The 17,568-nt window shown below is 34.3% G+C and overlaps 1 protein-coding gene across 4 annotated transcripts in view; it reads right to left on the reverse strand.

The window, feature by feature from the left end:
- LOC150106691 (putative phosphorylase b kinase regulatory subunit alpha) overlaps positions 1–17,568 on the reverse strand; it is a 745,167-nt gene that overhangs the window by 520,010 nt on the left and 207,589 nt on the right. The window lies entirely within an intron of this gene.

The raw sequence follows: 17,568 nt of genomic DNA on the forward strand, positions 1-17,568 counted from the left end.
CCTACTCTGCTATTTAGATCCCCAACAAGGACCAACTTTTCCTTTTTCATTGTATCAGCTGCTTTTTCTAAAGCGTCAAAAAATTCCTCCACTTCTAACTTAGTAGAACCTTCTGTGGGACCATAGGCACAAATAAGTCTCATTGTCCAGTTCCCTATTCTCATATTTGCCCACATTACTCTACTTGAGACTGACTGCCATTCAAGAAGATTAGCCTCGTATTTTGTGTTGAATACTATGGCTACTCCTTCTTTTCCTTGATTGTCATTGCCTGAATATAACATTTTGTATTTATTGCTCAGAAAGATCTCACCAGTTTTGGTCTTTTTTGTTTCAGTCACCCCTATTATGTTGATCTGGTACTTATCTAATTCCTCAGCTAGCTCCATTTCTTTGCCATTCAGGCTTCTTACATTGATAGTACCGATCTTTAACTCTGGTGATGTTGAGTTGGGGTTTGTTTTCAGATTTGTTCCAGTAGCTGACTTTTCGCTGCTTGCCCTGGTTCCCTGGCAAAAACACCGGGGGCCTTGTTTAACCGGGCGACGCCCCAGTCGGCATGAAATTTTGTCATGTTGTACCATTATTTTTTATTTTGGTTTAACCAATAAGAATACAATTTGGTTGGCTAAATCCCAAATTGCCAGCCCATCCTCGTTCGTTGAATATCCAAGTAGATACCCAACAGGGTGCACCACGAGAAGGTGAGGATTGGACATTAGGTCAGAAGCCCTGGTCGGTTCTCCACATTCCTTTAAAGGCTATGTGGAGGTCTCCTCTCAGTTATACAGCTTTGACCCTTAAGCACCCCAAATGTAGACACATTTGTTTGTAAATTATGAGAGAAGCAAAAGCTACCACTTTATTTTCGGAAGTGATTAAATGAATTTACCTTGGTGCATAAATATAATTTCTGCTTGTTTCATTTTGAAATTATAATTAAATAAACTTTTCTACACATTGAGCTTGAAATGATGAAGAAAGATCTTCATCATTTCAAGCTCAATGCTGGAAAGCAGTGATGGAAGTGCATGATGATGGACTCAAGCAGAAGGCTGTCAGTTGCACTTCTAAGCATGTGCAGGGAAAAGAATGTTATCAAACATTGTTAAGTATTTAGCTGAAACACAACAGGAGAAGGCTCTGAAGTTTCTATGTCTTCAATATATGAAGAATGAACAGAAATTAGAAGAAAAGTCTGAAATGGAAGACTGTGAGAGGATAACTTTTTATGAGGAGATAAATGTGAATTTTATTGTAGTCATTAATACATATAGAATTTATTTCAGTTAAAGCCAAAAGGAACTTTAATGATTCCCAGTTCATATAGAATGGACCCTGTAAAGTTTGCTTTATTTAGGATTCTCAATTTAATATGTGATTTTTAACTGATGATATATTCTTAGTTATTCCTTCAGAAGCTTTCATACAGAAAGCAAGGTTGTTCTGAAGCAACAAAACTGTTGATAAAGTTTTAAGAAGAATGTTGAGACTTTCACATAGGAAGTCAATTCATTCTAAGGTGATGATATAGTTCATAGTAATGTATTTAGTGGAGTTTGCTGTTACTCTCATATAGAAAGTGAAGTTACTGAAGTGCAATGAATGAAGGCAAGAAATGTTTTCTTCAGTGTTCGGTGATTTTAAGGTGCAAGAAGAGTTTTCACTTACGTTGCTGTCATACAGAGAGCTTTTGTTCTGTGTTAGTCTTTTTCGTGTGTGAACTCAAGAAAGAATAAAAGCTCTTTGGAGGCAAGAGATTAAGGTTCCAGGAGTTCTATCCACATAGGATAATAACTATTGATTTATGTGACTTGAAAGGAAGTTGTACACATTTAAGTGTTTTTTCTTGTTGTGAATTGAAGGCTACACTGCCTACATAGGTTAAGTGTAGATTTGATGTTGTATTTATTTGTGTTATTTGTAAATTTAAGGATGTTTATTTTAGTTAAAAAATGTTCGAAGACTCAATCTTAATGGGTTAAATGAGTTTAGAAAAGGGTAATTTAAACAGTTATTTTATTTTATTTTTTATTGTGAACATAACAATCTTATATACAGGATTAACCGGTTTGGGGTTCTCTGCAGTCAAGCAGAGAGGTTACATGCTCATACTCTTGTTGAAGAATGTTACATCGAAGTCACTATAAGGCGAATTAGATATATATATATATATATATTTTTTTTTTTTTAAGATTAAAGCCATTAAGAGTTATTTTGACATGATACTGCATAAGATCATAAATGTGAAAGAACATAAGAGTTACTATAGCACAATATTATCTATTTACATGAGAGTGCCAGCTGATTAATTTTTGCACTGTTAAGCACAACAATCCTTCCTCTCCTTTTCTTTGCGGGGGGGGGGGGTGATGTCACTTCTATGCTGGAAAGCGGACTATGATGCAGTCGCCCTGCTCAGTCAGGAGTTGATTCCGTGGATTCCAGTCTTGGTGGAAAAGATCTAAGGTGTTGTTTTGCCTATGGTGGTGATGCTCGTGTAGGATCCGACTTCTCACCTTTTGTTTGAAGGCTGCAATGAGTTGGTCAGTTGCCTCTCTCTGTGAAGTTGCTGTCTGGTCTTGTATGTCTGAGGTAGAAGTTGTATATTACCGCTTTCGCGGTGATGAAGAGGTAATTGCAGAATGAATGGTTATTTCACTGGACAAGATTAAAATACTCCTCTTCTCACCTGTGGTAGTCTTATGAAGACTACCACAGGTGAGAGCTGCTGTTTCCCGAGACAAATCGATTAATTTAGTGTTGACTGGGCATTCCAAGTAGATATGCCGGACTGTTCCTAATTGGTAGCAGAATAGGCAGTTATCTGAGACGTTTGAGTTATATTTTCGTAATATAGTAGGAGTGGGTAATACATTGTGCCACAGTCTCTGTTGAATATCTGCGTCAGGTTTGATGGCTCTTGTGCGATATGGTAGGTCCCATTGAAATAGTGTTTGATCAGATGATGCAGGATTTTCCAGTAAAGTGCTTTGATTTGACTGTTGTGTTAGAGTGCTGTAGATTTTGTTGGTGTTGCTGGGTGTAAGTTTCTTCCATGAGTTATTGGTTTTTATCAGAAAGATAGGTGCCTGATCTTCTGAGTTGGGAGGGCTAAGCCCCTCTTCTGTTATGCTATCAGGCATAGCAGCTTGAAAAGCAGCCTTTACAGTATGTATCTGCTCAGACCGATTCCCATATTCCAGGTTTTCGAGCGATTCTGGAAAGTGCCAGGTGAGGCTTGGAGAAAGAATGTCACCCAAGATCCTCACGCTTCGCCAGCTCCATGGAGGAAAGAAAATCTCTTTCTGAGTAATCAGACTTCTAACCATCGTGTTGTGGAAGATGGGTTCCATGAGGATTTCAGGTAGGGATCTTCACTGTGTGCTAGAGGTTTAGCTTCTTCCATCATCGAAGGGCATCTTTGTAGAAGTTTGTTAAATTTATTGGCACTTGAGCTGTTATCATTCTTAAGGTTGTGGAGAGAGAGAGACTCTAGTGGCAGAAGTGAAAATATATTCAGTGGTGCATTTGTGTGATATTTCCTGTTGTAGGGTATTAAGGAGAAATCGAGCGCAGAACGTTATTATCCTGTTATCAATGGAGGTCAAATTTTGTCCTCCATCTTTGAGAGAAGTACATAGCTTGGAGTAGGAAATGCAATTTGTTTTGTTCCATATGAATCGATAGATGTTGACTATATTTGTTTGATGAATTGCACTGGTGGCATGAGAATCTTTAGTGTATGCAAAGGACACTGGTGGCTATTTGGTTAACGATTATTGTTCTCCCTCTTGTGGAGGCAGAGGCTCGTATTGCTACCCACTTTCCTAGTACTTGCTTGAAATGTTTGTTTAGTGTTTCCCAGTTCTTATCCACATAAGAGGGCATGTTTCCTAGGTAAATCCCCAGGTATTTGTTTCCCCTCTGCGGACCAGGTACCAGACATTGGGGAATCCGTTCAATTTGTCCATTTGCCACACCACAGTCCTGTGGTTTTGTGTGTGTTTAGTTTGGCTACTGAGGCTGCCTGATATTGTTGGTATGCCATTTGTATGTTATGGAAGTCCTCTTCTTTGTGGGATATGATTGTAACATCATCAGCATATGCTGTCAGGGTTATGGTTTGGTAGGGAAATTTAGGTCGGGATGCCCTAAGTAGCATGCTGAGTCTACACAAAAAGGGTTCAATGGCAATTGTGTAAAGAGGACCGGAAAGTGGACAGCCTTGTTTAATACCTCTGCTGTATGGTACAGTTATGGTGAGCCTGTTGTTTATTTTCATGCAAAACTGTGCCTTGGCATATAACATCTTAATAGAATGAATGATGCCTGAGCTAAAGCCAAATGCTTTCAAGCAGCTGAAGAGGTATAGGTGTTCAATGCGGTCGAAAGCTTTTTCTTGGTCTAGTGTTACAAGACCCATTGTTTTACTATTGTTGTTCGCTATGCTTATGAGATCCCTTATGAGGTGTAAGTTTTCGTGGATAGATCTTCCAGGGATGGAATAGCTCTGATGCCTATTTATTATTTCGCTCAGAGCGGGCTTAAGTTTGTTGGCAATGGCTTTTGATATAATTTTACAGTCGGTGTTTGTGATAGAGATGGGTCTCCAGTTTCCTAATTTCATTGCGTCTCCTTTCTTTGGAATGAGTTTAATAACTGAAGTTGTCATATTGAGTGGGAAGCCATTGGTATTCGCGTCGACAAATACTCTGTAGAGGATAGGTCCAAGCTGTTCCCAGAAGGACTGGTAAAATTCAGTGGTGAGCCTGTCTATGTCAGGAGATTTATCTTTAGGCAAGGAGGTACAGGCAGTTGTCGGATCATGTAATGTGATGGGGAGTTCTGTGTTACACCTTGTTGTTGGTGAGTCTTTTCACATCGGAGAGAATTATATTCGTGGCCTCCATAGATGTTGGATTGGCTTGGTATAAATTTTGTAGTACTGCAAGGTGTGTAAGAGGATTTCATCATGATTTTCTATGATGTTTCCACTATCTATTGTTATAGCAGATATAGCCCCTTGATTGCACCATCTAGGGACTGGTATTCCTCAGATTCTGGATGATGCAATTGCTGTTGTTGTTACAGATTTTTAAGGACTGAATGCTTATTCAAATTTCTCTGGTGACTATATTTTTGGGTAAATACCCTAACTTTGGATTTAAAGAGTGGCCACCACGTGAAAATTGATTGGGAAGTAAGTATATCTCTGGTGAGAGTTTCGATATAGATTTCGGAGGTTCTGAGATATTCTGTATCCTGTAGTAGGCTGTTGTTAAATATCCAGTATGCTCCTCCTTTGTGTCTGGTGCCCAGGAATGCAAATGCTAAGAAGGATGGAATCATGGTCTGATGCATGAGATGGATGGTATGTGACTCTCCTGATGCAGGGTATTGTGTGCATCGATGTGTAGTATCTGTCGAGCCATGCCTGGTATAGGACACTGGTAGGACCACCTTTGGCTCTCCAGGAGAACATTTTCTCATGTGGGTGCAAGTGTCTGAAGGTATCAGTCAGCTCGTAGTCATTTATTACATCCTGGAGAAGCTGAGCTAGTGAGTGTCGATGTTCTAGGCATTGCTGTCTGTCCATTGCAAGATCCAGAGTGCAGTTGAAATCCCCTGCCAGTATGATGTAGTCATTGACCTTGCTGATGTGGTTTCGGACAAACTCAAGTACCTGCACTGTAATTTAAACAGTTAGGTTACACATGAGATTAAACCTTTGTGCAAGGTTAATTAGGAATTTAGTTTCAAGTGTTTTCTTTTAATTTTGAATTTAAGAGATTTAACCACTCAGAGTGTGTAAGAAGTAAAGTAAAAATATATACACACTCCCATACACACACACACACGGTTCTCAACATTCTATGTGGAATTCTCCCCTGGTTATCTAGCTTTGACCTTAAATGATCCCTGAAAGGTTAGCAACAGATTATCAATACAGTTATCTAAGTGTAAGTCATCTTCAATTATATTTGCATGTTATGTACAAAGAACTTTGTTATTACAATTAATTTCATTTTAGATAATGTACCATTTCTGAAAACTAAAAGAAAAGCATCTTTTTTCTGTACAATTTGTTTATAAAAGAGATTCTTTATTTTATCAATCTGGAAATGAATCTACTTCCTCACTACTAACCAAAGATGGAGAATCAGAAAAAGGAAATCCCATGACAAATATATATATATTATATAACTAAGCTATAACAGTAGGGATGTAAGGACTTTTTTTCTTTTTTGCTTAGAGAGTAGTAAATGAAAGAATAGATTGCTGGAAGTGTAATTCAGTGCAATATTTATAAATTATTTACAATAGAGATATGAAAGGACTGTGAGAATAACAGCAATGCATACTTCTCGTGATGAGTCTTGCGACTCGTTGGAAATGCCTGGTTAATAATAATAAGTTACAAGTATAAACATTTGCAACGTCCACCATAGGTAGCGCTATAGGCTTATTTATTTCTGGGGTTCCAGAAATAATGTTTAACACATAAAAGCAGATAAATTTTGCCTCTTATCATTTTAACCTTTTCACCTCTATTTTGGTAAAATTAATGCTATGTGCTTTGGAATGAACCAGTGTCAATTTAGCATTAAATATGCTGAATTTCTAACTAATTTGCTTAAATCTTTTTCAGAATTGGTTATAGCATGCACAATGGAGAATTTTCTTGGGGCTAATTCAAAATATTAAAAACCTCAAGAAAAAAGTACTATAAATCAGCTTTATTTAGTATGAGGAGAGACTGCTGAACACTCTTTCAGGTGATCATATGGGAGTTTCTTTTCTATCATCAAATTTTTTCAGATCAGTTTTCTTTGTCTCTAGCAATATATTAATACTTTTATTAGCTATTAGTCTATCATTATCATCTGCATGCCACATAACTGTGAAAAAAGTTGTTGACAATTGTATATGATTTCCACAAAGAATGTAAGTGAAACATTTCGCATCTGGACTGCCGATACGCATTCTTTGAATAACACTTTTGAGGTGTTTAAATAAATCCTACAAGTTTTTTTTTTTTATTTTTATGGAAATCTTTGGAAACTTAGGATTAATATTATTGCATTCAATACATAATAATAATTAATATCTGCATGCAACATGGCCAGGATGAAATACTATCAGGTGCAAAAAATTAATCTTCATTAGTAGACTTCAGAACAGATATCATGCGATAGGGAGAAAAAAAAATCAAGTAATGAGAAGAAGAAATACAAAGACATCACCAATGATGCATGCATTTCACGTTGTGGTAAAAATAATGATTTTCATACAGAAACCAGTTACATACAAAAAAAAACAAAAAAAAAACAGACATTACCTTTTCAGTTATATAGAAATTGCTTTTTATATTTAACATTTTAAGTCTATTTCTATTAATTCTGAAGTAGCAATCCAAGTTTGTAGATTGAAATTATAATAATTGGGAAGGTGATATACGAGGGTGGTCTGAAAAGTTCTCAGCCTCGGCCATAGATGGCAACACTATTAGCAAGATTTTTTTTTCCAAGTTGGTACATCTGTCATAAGCATCCATGTGAAATTGCAAGTCATTCTTTCAATTAGTTTGTTTTATACAACTATCTGAAGCAAAAATGTTGTCTGTATCCCTCGAAATGGATAAAATTGAATATCGTGCAGTTATAAAATTCTTTGTAAAAGAAGGTTTAATACCAAAAGAAAATCATTCAAAGTTCATTGAAGTTTCTGGGCACTCTTCTCCTTCATTTTCGACAATTAAGAAATGGGCTGCTGAGTTTAAATGTGGCCGTACCAGCTTTGAAGATGATCCACATGAAGGACGTCCAAAAAGTGTAACAACACCAGAAATCATTGATCAAATGCACAATACGGTATTTGATGACCAGAAGGTCAAAGTGCGTGAAATTGCTGAGACTATAGGCATTTCAAAAGAACATGTGGGATATATTCTCAGGTGAGAATATATCCCACATTTCTTGCACCCAGGCCCCCAAAGGGGCCTGGGTGCAAGAAACCTTTTGGGGCCCTAAAATATTTTTCAAAGGTAAAAATTAAAGGATTCGAAATAAACGTATTGTAAAACCTCTTACCTGCAAATGATTTTGGCACAGTAAAACAAAAAAAAACACATTCAGAAATATAACAGGTTAACATAAGGTTTACTGAACACAAAACAAAAGTATTAAATAATTAAAATAAATAAATATTTAACACAAACAAAAGTACTCTGGCTCACCAACTAGCGCACAAAAACTATTTACAATTAACTATTGTTTAAAGTAATAAAAAAATAAATAAATAGGTTTACTATTTAGGGGCCTAGTTTTACTAACACATATATTGCTTAATATGTATTTATTTAAATATGCGATTTTTTTTTTGCTATGCCATTAATCATTTCAGAAAAATTACGATTTTTGGCAATTTCCTTTTAGATGCTTAATATAACAAGTGCATTTAAGCGTTCTTCGCACATACTTGACCGAAGATAATTCTTTATCAATTTTAATTTGTTAAATAATGCTTTGCACTTGCTATAGTAACTAGTAATGTAAAGAAACTTTTCAATACAGTTAGTATATTCGGAAATAGTTCATTATAACTATTATTGGGGTGCTTAAGGGTCAAAGCTGTATATAACTGAGAGGAGACCTCCACATAGCCTTTAAATGAATGCGGAGAACCGACCAGAGCTTCTGACTTAATGTCCAATCCTCACCTTCTCGTGGTGCACCCTGTTGGGTATCTACTTGGATATTCAACGAACGAGGATGGGTTGGCAATTTGGGATTTAGCCAACCAAATTGTATTCTTATTGGATTAACCAAAATAAAAAATGATGGTACAACATGACAAAATTTCATGCTGGCTGGGTCGTCACCTGGTTAAACAAGGCCCCCGTTGTTTTTGCAGGGAACCAGGGTGAACAGCGAAAAGTCAGCTACTGGAACAAATCTGAAAACACACTGCAACTCAACATCACCAGAGTTAAAGAACGGTACTATCAACATAAGAAGCCTGAATGGCAAAGAAATGAAGTTAGCTGAGGAATTAGATAAGTACCAGATCGACATAATAGGGGTGACTGAAACAAAAAAGACAAAAATTGACGAGATCGTTCTGGGCAATAAAAACAAAATATTATATTCAGGCAATGACAATCAAGGAAAAGAAGGAGTAGCCATAGTGTTCAACACAAAATACAAGGCTAATCTTTTTGAATTGGCAGTCAGTCTCAAGTAGAGTAATGTGGGCAAATATGAGAATGGGGAACTGGACAATGAGACTTATTTGTGCCTATGGTCCCACAGAAGGTTCTACTAAGGTAGAATGGAGGAATTTTTTCACGCTTTAGAAAAAGCAACTGACACAATGAAAAAGGAAAAGTTGGTCTTTGCTGGAGGATCTAAATAGCAGAGTAAGAAATGATTGTGAGACATTCAAAAATATCTTGGGAAAATTTGGAGAAAAGAGCAAAGCTAATAATAATGGCAAATATTTGTTAGATTTCAGCTCAGGACATGCATTGGTTATTACTAACACCATGCTCCAACATAAAAATGTGCAAAAATTCACATGGAGAGAAAAGGCAAGGAATAAGAAAAGTCTCATTGACTATGTTATTGTTGATAGTGATGTTTTCTCCCTGGTGCAGGACACCAGAGTGTACAGAGGATTTGAAATTGGACGTGATCACTATTTAGTCTTGAGCAGGATAAAATTGAATTTCATATTGAAAAGAATAACATGTAAGAAAGTTTTAAAGCGAATAAAAGTTGAGCAGCTCTCAGATGTGAACTGTAGACTAAAATACAGAAAGATTATTGAAAAGAAAATGAAAGAGTTTGAGAACAGTAATCAAACCTTGGAGATTCGGTGGAAAACTCTGAAGAAAACATTGATTGATTCTGCCAGAGAGGCATGTAGTGAAGTTGTCTGCAAGGACAGAAAAATTAGAACTCCATGGTAGACACAGGAAGTTAAAGAGGCAGTGAAGGAAAAGAAGAAAGCATATCAAAAGTTCCTGACAAATAAGTCAGCTTGTGCTCTTAGAGAATACAGAGACAAATGCAAGAAAGCTAAGCACTGTGTAAAACTAGCTAAACAAAAGTCATGGGAGGACTTTGGCACGAATACAGAAAATAAATATCAAGAAGGTGAAAAAATATTCTGGAGGTTGTTGAAGAAGCTTAGGAATGGAGGAAAGAGTGCTGTAAAAGGAGTTAGAGATGATAAAGGTAACATGAAAAGAGAAAAAGATATCCTTCAAGAATGGAGTAAATACTTCGAAAAATTGCTAAATGAAAAACAAGCAGTGATAGCACAGTATTAAAAAACACTCAACAGACATACAGTCAGGAATACATATCCATACTTGAAGTAGAAAAAGCCATCAAAGGCTTGAAATGTGGAAATCCAGCAGGAGTAGATGATATTCGACCAGAAATGCTTAAATATGGTGGTATAAAAGTCTTACAGTTGCTGCCGTGCATAGTTCAGAAAGCCTGGACAGAGGGACAAATTCCCGAAGATTGGGGCAGAGCTCTAATAGTAACCATATATAAAAAGGGAAATAAAACTGAATGTGTGAATTACAGAGGTATTCTGATTTGGAGGAAAATTGTCGATAGGAAGTTAGTAATGATGTAATTTTTTTCATGTATTACTATCATATCCTGTACACCACTTGAGGGTACATGGCAGGAATTTGATGATGATCATAACTATTATTTAATATATATATTGCAATATGTCTTCCATGTTATTTAAATTTTTTTGGTCCAAGATCAATTCTCGTAACAAATCAATTTCCTGAATTAAGTCTTCATTTACATCTTTACTATAATATTTTACAAATTCCCTTGTGCGGTTTTCTAGTTCATTTTTTTCTAATGTTTTTATACCAGTGATTAATTAAAATAAGAAATAAGATTGGGTATATTTTTAAATCTCTCATCTATTTGTACAATAACAGTATCAATCACAACGTTGAAAAAGTGACATCTAAATTCCTATACCGGGTTTAGTAAAACTTCATCTTCTGTTAGCTCAGAAAATAATCTTTTTCTTTTTCGAATTCTTTTTTCAGGGAAGTCTTTTGAAATATTCAAGTTTCATGCTATCATTTTTGCATCGTCTAAAAATGTGTTAAATTTTGATCTTAAATTTTGGATTTCATTTTTTTCACTAAATTAAAAGCAGAGTCAAGAACAATTGTTTTTGTTTTAAATAGTTTGTTGATACTATTAATTTTTGACAATATTGTAAACTACACTGATAAGCTTAAAATAAATGGCATTTCTTGTAATGAATCTAGTAGACTTTTAGCTTCGGATACTGCTGTGTTATCGTTAATTGCACCAATAAATTCTCCTAAGGCATTATAAGTTTATTCAAACTATATATACACTGCTTTGACTGCGTCTATTTTGGCTTCCCATCGAGTATCACATAATGGTTTAAGCGTAATATTTAAATGTTTTTGTATAATTTCCCAACTTTTTGTAGATGCAGAAAATATACAGATTAAACGTTGCAATATTCTGAAAAATTTTTTACAATATATACTACTGGAAGCAGCATCACAAATTATCAAATTAATAGAATGTGATAAGCAAGGTGCATAAATTACATGAAGACTATTCTAGATTGTACGCCTTTATATGTTCCCTACATATTGCTACAGTTATCGTATGCTTGCCCTCTACAATTCATAATATCTAAATCAAGCTTTTTTTAAAAAGCGAATTTGCTAGTCCTTCACTAGTCACATCAGTTACTTCAATAAATCCTATAAATGACTCATTTATAATTAATTTTTTGTCTACAAAATTTACATATCTAATAATTATTGAAGTTTGTTCCTTGTGAGAAATATCAGGAGTTCAATCCATTTGGATACTGTAATATATGGATGCTTTTATATCATCTTTAATTTTATTAAGGACTTCATTACCTAATGCAGCAATAATTTCCTCTTGAAATCTATGCGCCAAATGATGCACAATTCTTTTTTTCGTATTTTTAATTCTGTTTACATGATCCATTAGCACAGGATCATATTTACTTAATAATTCTATCAAACTTAAAAAATTTCCATTATTCGGCGTTCCTATTGTTTCATGGAATCCTCGAAATGACAGATTATTACTTGCTAAAAATAGAATTACATCTACAATTCTTTGGAATAGTAATTTTAGATGTTCCGTTTCTTTATTTATATTAATTTGATTTGTTCTGTCAACAGTCGAACATAAATTAAGCCTTTTTAGTAATTCTTGCCAAGCAATAAAAGAATTAAAGTGACCAACAGAAAGCTCATGATCTCAAATTACAGATGACAGTTTTCTCCATTTATTAAAACCATATATAAATCATGTTGATTGATCTTTTCCTCTTCCTTTGGAAAATAATACATAACAAAAGCAAAATACTGAGTCTTGAGCTTTTGAGTGAACTAACCAGCTGCAAAGCTGAGTTTCATCATTTGGCATTTTTTTTAAATAGTACGATGTAGGAAATGATCTACCTTCAACATTCTTAACAAATGTGTCTTGATGATGTTGTTTAGGTCCGGTGTTAACACAAAATAATCTAAATTTATCAGTTATAATATTTGGCCACAAACCTGGATCATTTATATTCACTTGATCACCATCGTTATTATTGTTTTGTTTGTTATTTGCTGTATTCAAAACGTTTGTATAATCAGACGCGTCTTTTTCGACGAATCCCACAGTTTCTATATTTTCGTTGAAAAGTTGTGTAGCTTGTTTGGAGTTTTCTTCTTCAGTTGAAGTTTGAATTGCAACTGCTGAAGTCGTAGCAATTTCGTTGCTAGATTTATTTTGTAGCCATGAAAACAAATCTACTTGTGACTTTTTGAGATTTTGCTTTTCTTCTTTTTTCTTTTCTGCTGATTTCCTTTTTTGACACCCAGAGGGATACTTTCTTGCCATGGACATTATGGGTTAGGCTTTGCCTGTCGAATAAGTAAATAATATTAAATATTTTTATCCCATGAATTAACAAAAAGTTAAATATGTACATACTTTTTACAATATTACAAAACTTTAGAAACACTCAAGGAATGTGTTTATTTTTTTCGTTTGTTTACTTCAGTACATCAGTTTCACCCTTATCTCTCACTATTAACTAAGTTGAAATTAACGTAGTTGAGATCTAATCACGTGCAGACAACACTTCATAATTCAGAATATTGATAATACATTTCACATAGCTTTAAAAATAACTTACTGTATTTACTGGAATATAACTGGTCCTCGCATATAACTCGCACCCCTGATTTTACTTTGCGAAAAAAAGAAATTGAAAAGTTTCGCGTAACCTCGCACAGAAAAAAAAAGTTTAATCACGTTCACCTCATGGCAATAGTGACTCACTTTTCGTGGCAAATCACGCACCTTCCATACTAGCCAATACATCTGCAGACGCCAGTAAAAGCAGGTCATTTTATTGTATCACTGAATAAGGTACAAACATTTGCAGTCTGTGTAATATATTTCTCAACAAATAGTGCAATTAGAGAAAGCTGAGATAAAGGCACTAACTAATGAATCGCATGTCCCTTCCCCCAAAAACTATGCTATTTAGCCACAAGCAAAACCATATGCTGCACTGGCAAACACTAAACACTAGATGTGTGGGAGTCTGTCCCTCCAGCTTAAATGCAGAGCAACATTAAAAATCAACAGAAAGTGTTAAAATTCGTAAACGTGTTAAAGCTAGGAAATATATAGTGAATATTGTTATGGCACTTTCATATATTGAATTTGGATGAAGAGAATTAGCATTTCAATTCAAAAATAGTCTGCTGACTTTTATCTTTGACTCACGCGATCTTTTGTTAATACCACACCAATCAATATGCACATATTTTTACTTTAGTACCATAGCTGACTGTTTATTAGTCATTTGTGAAGGATTGTTCATTAAGTATCTCAAGTCTTGTAAATTACTACTAATTTTTGCTTGAAATAATGGGAAAGCAGATAGTGCTATTTGAGTAGGATGCACACAAGGAAACTGCTCTCTAAGCAGGAAATAGCAATTGCAATATATGCGGGGATTTTACGAAAAAAACTGAAAACTTTAGTTTCTGTAAATCAATGTAAAGGAAATTTGCTTTTATATCTAATAAGTTAAACATATTAATTGACAATAAATACTTCCAATCCATATTTTAATGACTTACGATTTAATAAAATCCAAATACATTGTAGAAAACGGATACGTTCTTTAAGAAACATGAAAAGATATATCAAATGATGGTAAAGGAGTCATGCCACGTTTGGATGCCTGACAAATAATGCAACAACTGAACTGGACAAAACTTGTATCAGTATATCGCGGAGATATATTGATGGCTTGGAAATAGGATGTTTGTTTCTAATTTTCTTATTACTTATTATTATGAAACAGTTGGTAGAGTTTAATTAATTATTGCATTTTTATTTGGTATAGCCGTACTTAATAAAATTGTATTATATTAAGTTAAAATATGTGTAAGCGAAGATGTTTGAAATGTATTTTTTTATTTAATTATTTTTCAAGATGAGCCCTGGGTGCGTGCCAGAAAAAAAAAAAAAAAAGTCATTGGCATGCCACGTTTGGCAAGCATGTCAAGGGTTGTCCACCCCTGCTCTAGATTAACCATATATAAAGAATATAATAAATATTTTTTCAACAGTTTCAATAATGAGCCAAATGATATAAATGTGTAACAGATTAGGAAAAAACTAATAATGAATCAGGCATTTTAGGATAAAAATGAAATCGTGTTTGTTAATTTTTATACACTGCATAAACGCATCGAAAGGGTTAAGCAAAACCCTAATATAATAGAGAAACACAGAGATATTATTATTACCGGGGGCCCTAAAATTCTGTCGATGAAATCCCTTTAGTTATAAGAAAAATTAGAAGAAAAATAAAAAATAAAAAATACATTTCCGCAAATGTGTACAGACTGTGCCCACTTGATCGTGGGGCCCGGGTGCATTCCCCCCCCCCCCCAGATGGCTAGTCCTGTATATTTTGCATGAAGAATTGAATATGAAAAAGTTTGCGCAAGATGGGTCCTGTGCTTGCTCACAGCAGATCAAAAACACATTCACATGAAAATCTCTGAACAGTGCTTGGAGTGTTTTAACAAGAATAAAACTGATTTTGCATTGATTTATTACTATGGATGAGACTTAGATTCACCATAACACACCAGAATCTAAACAGCACTCAAAACAGTGGACAGAAGCCAGTTGTTCAGCGCCAAAGAAAACAAAGTCGGTTAAATCAGCAGGAAAGGTCATGGCATCGATGTTTTGGGATGCTAAAGGCATTTTGTTTATTAATTATCTTGAAAATGGTAAAACAATAACTGGGGAATATTATTCTGATCTTTTAACCAGACTAGACGAAAAAATTTGTGAGAAAAGACCTGGATTTCAGAATAAAAAAAATCATCTTTCATCAGGACAATGCACCTGGCCAACAAAAGTGTTTTAGCAATGGGAAAATTAAGGGATCTGCACTATGAATTGTTGGAACATCCACCCTATTCCCCAGATTTGGCTCCCTCTGACTTCTATCTCTTGCCAAAACTAAAACTCTTCCTCGCTGGTCAGCATTTTCTTCAAATCAAGAGGTGATTGCAGCTGTAGAAGGGTAATTTGTAGCTTTTGAGAACCACAACAGGGAAGGGATAATGACACTAGAGCATCGCTAGAATATATGAATTAGTCTTAAGGGAGATTATGTTGAAAAATAAAAATAATTTTAAAATTATAAATTTGTTTTTTCATTGTTAAGCCAAGAACTTTTCAGACCACCCTCGTACGTATTATTCTTAAAGTATATTGATAATTATACAGTTACTAAAGTTTGTTTTCATTAGTTCATCCCACTGTTGATTTCACATCAATCTTAAAAAGAATAAATATTCTGTTTTATCAAATTTAATAGTTCTTTCCTTATTTTGGTTGTTTTCTGCCTGTTTTTAAAGGAAAAATTCCATGCAATTCTGCTGCTAATTAAAAAAAAAAAAAAGGGGGGGGGGGGATCTCTTAATTATTTTAACAGTACGGTTTTGGTGATCTATCAGGCATGTCTTTTAAAATTATTAGTGAAGAGGAGAAAAATAACTGATTTTCAAGATCAGTGTACTCCAATGTGCTCAATTTGTGGTTAAAGCTACTGGCCATGTTAATTAAGATTAAAAGATAAAAATCCCAAGAGTAACAAGTAAACTATTTTTTTAATACCATAAAAATTATACAAATGACTGGGCAGTTTTGTTTAACCACTTGAAATTTGATACAATTAAGGAATGAAAGACCATGTTTTTCAAAATATCTTCAAAATGCATACATTTTAAGCATACATATCCAAAACATTATATTAATGAAATGAATGGATAAAAAACATGGTTTATTAGAAAGCTAGTTTATTACACCTATTATAGCTGTTATTCCTATAGTGTAATTCTAACAATGGCAAACAATCCCCATGCAGACAATTAACAAACATTAGAATCAAGTCAAATAGAAAGTTATGTTGAATATATGCAATGAAACTTCTTTCTCCCACTTCTTCGTAGATGAATTAATTTATAACTATATAAAAGACATTTTAAGAAAATAAATTAAATTCTCATCTGAAAGATTACTATCTCTCAAATGAAAGAAATTATTGTGGAATCAGTCTTGTTCAAATATGGATGGTCTAGACCAGTGATGGCGAACCTATGACACGCGTGTCAGCACTGACACACTTGAGGTTTTCAGGTGACACACCTTGGATGTTGAAAAATATTGGTATTCTGATGAAAAAACTGTGATAAATTGTGTAAGATTGCTCTCAGTTAAGGCGAAGGTAGGTTTCGGTTCATTGAAAGAATTATATTTTATAGTTAGAGCTAAAGCTATTCTAATAACTTTCTCTTCTACATACTCGTGTGAAACTCTATTTTCTGCCTTAACTAATATCAAATCTCTAAAGGGAGAAATAGATTGAGCAATGATATGAGCACTGCTTGTGTAGCATTAAAATGTACACACTATAGCCCTTCTATAAAGCAACTTCCTTCCAGTACTCAGCAACAGAAAAGTTATTAAATGTAATGTAAGTTTGTAATTTCACTTTATTAAATTAATTGTATAATATGAATTCATAGATTTTATATCAATGTCCTATTAAATAAATAGCCTAATATGATATGTATAAGTCACCATCTATGATTATGTAGTTAAATTTATATAAATAGCCTAATATGATATGTATAAGTCACCATCAATGATTATGTAGTTAAATTTATAATGGATGTATGCAATTATAATGCAAGTGGCACATCAACAACGTCAATATTTTTAAAAAAAAGATGTTTGACACACCTGGGTAAAAAGGTTCGCCATCACTGGTCTAGACAGTCTTCACAAGAATCCTTGAATAATCTCACAAAATTAAAAGAAAATGTGAAGAAAAAGTGCCATTTTCTGTCTTCTGAGATGAATGTCAGTTTTCTAATCAACTCTATTTTATCCATTTTAT

Source organism: Typopeltis vanoorti, chromosome 5 (genome assembly GCF_054136105.1).
Source record: "Typopeltis vanoorti isolate ZY-2024b chromosome 5, IOZ_Tvanoo_1.0, whole genome shotgun sequence".
NCBI lineage: Eukaryota > Metazoa > Arthropoda > Arachnida > Uropygi > Thelyphonidae > Typopeltis > Typopeltis vanoorti.